The sequence below is a fragment of the Dermacentor andersoni genome, chromosome 1, assembly GCF_023375885.2.
Source record: "Dermacentor andersoni chromosome 1, qqDerAnde1_hic_scaffold, whole genome shotgun sequence".
NCBI lineage: Eukaryota > Metazoa > Arthropoda > Arachnida > Ixodida > Ixodidae > Dermacentor > Dermacentor andersoni.
The window spans coordinates 187,955,991-187,960,718 of NC_092814.1; the positions used below are offsets into that span (position 1 = coordinate 187,955,991).

The window sequence follows — 4,728 nt, forward strand, 5'->3', positions numbered from 1 at the left end:
ATGGTTAGGAGGCCACTCGAAAACCACAAGCGGTCACACACAACAGAGGTCACACCAAATTGGTTCCCCAAAAACACCCTCTGAAAGCTGGCCGTTGCTCCGGCGAAACGTTCCAAGTTTGTGGCATCGGGGCCACATGAGCGGTTCGCATTTCTTTCCGCCTCGCGGTCTTGGCTGGCAGCAGGCTTACGGGACCGTCACCACGGGAGAGCGGAAAGAAAGGAGACGCGCAAGCGCTTGGAACGCCGACAAAGAGAGGGCGGTGCGAACGCAGACATGGTCGCGACGCGGGTCATAGTGTAGCATCTGTTCTTATCAGCTTAATATCTGATACGGGTTGTATGTGTACCTAAGATGTTAAACTTATTTTTGCAAGGTGGTGGAGCGTTTAAAGCCTGTTTCACCTCCGCAGTGGGTCGGCCCGGTTTTGCACTATCTTCGGGATCGGACCACGTGTGAGAAAACATTTTCGATCTACATGGCTCGATAGACGCAAGCAATGTTTTCCAGAACCTAGCCACATACAGCTTTGCTGTAAAACGTACGTAAAAAAGGGCAGAACCGAAAGCGCAAGCACAAGTTTGGTTTGTGAATTACACTACGCATACTGAGTAACATAAAATAGCTCTCCTCGGTTTTGCTTTTGTTTATGAAGGAATGTTATGATGCGCATCTAGAAGCAACCAAGTCAGCAAATAAATAAAGAGAAGAAACAAAACGAGACAAAAGTGTACAAGAGAGGAGGATAACTTTTGAGTGCTACTACTTTTTCTTTCTTGGCACTGACGATGAGATTGTTGGGATAGGCACACACTGGGCATTTCTTGCGGGAAAGCGGCTATGCTACTGTGGTCGTGTTTACTAACTCAACTTCCCAACTCCGTTTCTTCGAAATGCAGCACAAGGTTTTCTACATGACCGTGCACAAACATCTCTCCACAAAGAAGGTGCGCATAATCTCTTGATAATCTTTTTTTGATGATGACTGATGTTTTTATTTTTGCAGGACGTTGACTGAATATAGTTGTCAAGTACGGATGGCCCCAACAGAAAGTGTTGCGGAATGGCGCGTACTTTGAAATTCGCGCTGGTGATGTCTCCCATGTTTCGTATTGGACATTTGACAAAACAGCGAGAACGCAGATACTTAGGGAGTCACTTTGCAAATAGCTAGGAGTGGTATGACTGCCGTGATTTTCCTGCATTTCACCATAGCAGCTCTCTAGTCATCGATCCCAGTCAGAAAAAAAAAAAGAAAGAAAAAAGGCAGTCAGACACCGTCTTTAACCCGCGAAGTACTTGTAGGATAGCGCGGCGGTGGTGCAGCTTGGGAGAGAAACGCATTGAGACGTATGAAAAATACATGACACGTACGTCTACACACATACGTGCTACATACTTTCTACATAAAAGTGTTTTCAGATGGTGGTTTTGGCACGTAAAACCCTATAATTTTTTTCTTTAAAAGTGTTTTTTCCTAGCGTGAACGAAGCCTGCGAATACACGCAAAATGCCTCGAGCGGCCAGTCGCGCGGCAATTTTGCACGTATACGCGGCCTTCTTTCACGCTCGGAAAAAGGTTTATGTAGCACACTTTGAGCGACAGAAATCTGTATCGCGAGCTTTTCATGTTGGTCTAGAATTTTCTAATTGACACTTTTCATCTAGTTATAATATTTGAGAAGTTCATTAAATAATTAAGACTAATTATGTAGTTATGCGGAATGCAAAAGATAATCTGAGTGTCTCCAAGCGACGGCAAACAAATTACCTTGGTTCTGTCCAGCTACGTGGCGTTCGCATATTTTTAAACCTTGGTGCAAGATAGTTGGAACACCCTGTGTAATTCCTGCGTTATATTCTTTTTTCAAAAGTATGCAAAAAAGATACGTCGAATTAGGCAGCAGAAAGCCGTACTTACAGTAGAAAACCGTACTTAGGCCGTTGCTCTTGGCTGCTTCACTCCTTACTTAATATTAAGCCCGTTGAGTTGCTCTGAATATTTCCGCGCTTAATGGCAAGAAAAACTGTTACTCGTGAGAAGTTGATTGCCTGAGGATACCAGCGCTGTCAACAAACGACGCAAATTATGCACTTATGATCGCTCTACGCGTGTTAAGATGAAGAGTCGGCGCACCACAAGCGTTGTATACGTGCTCAATACGCAGAGCCTAACATAGACAATATTGTGGTCGTAGTTTGCCTCGTATTTGGTTTAGTTATATCGGTGATTCTCTTTCCCGCTGCCGAGGTTATACTTAGCGTGAAAATTAAGCGACCATGGCAGTTTCATGTAATTACACAGTTTTCCGAGTGTGGCTTCATCATTCACCTTTTGAGTGTCCACAAGCCCTCCGAACGACTGCGTAGAGATATAAAAAAAAAAATAACAAAAAACGCCGAAGATATGTGATTCTGTAAGGTTCACATAGCTCGTCCATTCACGTCCCATCCTCTTTCTTCGTCCATGTTCTAGGTTGCGCTCCTGTATATTTACTAAAACTGGAAGGATCGCTTAAATAATAAGTTTCTCGTCCTCAATACAAGCTCTCACGCAGCGACAGGCAGTTACATAAAGCAGGACTGGAAGACAATTACACAAAATGCTTTTAAGCCACGCGCTTGAGAAGCATCTTGGCTGTACACTACCGTTCCGTATGGTTCGGACCACATTATGTATGTATGTGCAACCGCGCTTCCCAAATATTACAGTAGAAACTTATTTTGTGCCCAGCTCTGGCTAGACACGCCTTAATTATTCACACTCAACGAGCACGTCATTTGCAATTATGGAAACGAACCAAACCAATCACGTAACCGTGTATGACCAGCCTGTGTCGAAATTCCGGACCTCGCTGGATGGTAGTTGTACTGACCGCAACCAGCTGTTAGTATCGTCCTTCTACTTTAGACGTGATAGCCCATATGCTATGTAAAGTCAGGCGTTTCCAGTTCAATTTTTTTTAATTCATTATTTTTGGCCCTATTTTTGAACAACTGCATCGTAATATTTATATAAAAGTGTTTGCTTTTTGACAACTTTAAATACATTTCGACTCCTATATTTACGTTCGGTGTCGGCGCAAAATATGTCGTAATGATAAACGTTCCAACGATGAGGGTTTCAGGTTACGTCATTACGATGCATATGCATACTGAGTGCATGTTTTCAAAATGTGGCTGCAAGCACTGTCAAGCGTCATGGTGTTGACTACGGGAAGGGCTTCAGAAAGCTGCGGTGTTTTACCGTCTCACTTAACCATGACAGGCAAAAAAACAACGGTTCGCTCGACTGTTATGTTAAGCACAAAGAGTTCATTACTGGAGAAGAGAGACATAAATGATCGACCATTCCGTGGCATATTTGCATATCGCTCACACGCTGTAACCAATTTAGGAACATAAAATTCTCAAAGATAAGTCGACACTTTCTTTTTATGATGCAGTTTATTCTTCGATAATAACCTTGGACTAATACAATAACTAGTTGGTTGTATTTTTTAACTTTTTTTCTTTCGCCTGCGTTTCCAGGCGGCATAATTTGGAAATGAAATATGTAGGCATAGAGTCCCATTTTGTGCATATGGCGTCGCCGGGAATTATAAAATGCATTGTCTAAGATCCATCGCTTGTGATCCGTCGATGATCTTTCGTCAGTTCTCAATTCCACGCCTCTAAGCACACTTTCGCGAGCTGTGAATGTCCCAGGGCACGTACAAAGTAGATGACAGGCCTCCACTGCAGACAACAGGAGCTGAGAACTTCGAATATTGGACGTTGTCTTCACGTAGTTGACGCCACGTACAGCAGATGGCTGGTGTGAGAACGACCCAGGCTACAGAAGGCTACGGAGAGAGAATTGTTCCATGCGATCAAGATTGTGCGTAAGAGAGGCGGCATGAGGGGGGATGAGAGCTCGCGTGTCCCGCCGGAGGAGAGCTTTTCGGGCAATGAGGACCGAGCGGGGGCCGGCGGGAATAAAAATATGAAACGTTACAGGTAACGAGAAAAAGTAAGCATTTTTTAAAATTACTTAACGCACACACTTCAATAGCTCTATGGCTGTGCAGAGCTAACTTAAGAGTTGGCTTTTTCACATGTAGAGGTTATGCGGGGAGAAGCCCACTTCACAGTTTCATTTAGTTTAACAGGCGTGGGCCTGTAAAACTGGGAAGAACTTTGTTCATGCAAAGAAAAACGTTTCCATAACTGAAATCAGTGCTGCAATAAATAAATAATAAGTATATATACAGTCACATAAATAGGTATCCAACTTGCAGGCTCTCTATATGTTTGAAGCTGCGTCGAATTGCTCGCACAATCTGTATATCGGGTGCCTCCGTGCGCTAACACAATCTGAATGAAGCCTTGCAACGCAGTGTAACGGGCGTGCCGTATCCTGAACGATCGTGGAGGTCCAGGCGGACAGTTGAGAGGGATAGTCATGGCGAAACGGCGAGAGAAAGCTCGATCGTGCAGAAACAGTTTGTTTGTGGTTGAAAACAATGAAGTTCTAAATTTTTGTTGCCTGTCTTCTTCCGCCGCACACTTGATGATGCAATCAGCGTATTTCTACATATTTCTTGACATTCTGCTGACTCTGACTGTCAAAAGAAATAGCTCTCATTATCAGCGAAACAATATAAATGTCGCCTAACAATGTCGCCTAACAAACGCATATTTGGAATTTGCACCTGCAACTAATAGAGTAAGAAAAACTTCTTTAAA

General features: G+C 43.6%; 1 pseudogene; it reads left to right on the plus strand.

The window, feature by feature from the left end:
- Positions 1 to 276: 276 nt before the first annotated feature.
- Positions 277 to 458, plus strand: LOC126547472 (U2 spliceosomal RNA; annotated as a pseudogene).
- Positions 459 to 4,728: the final 4,270 nt, after the last annotated feature.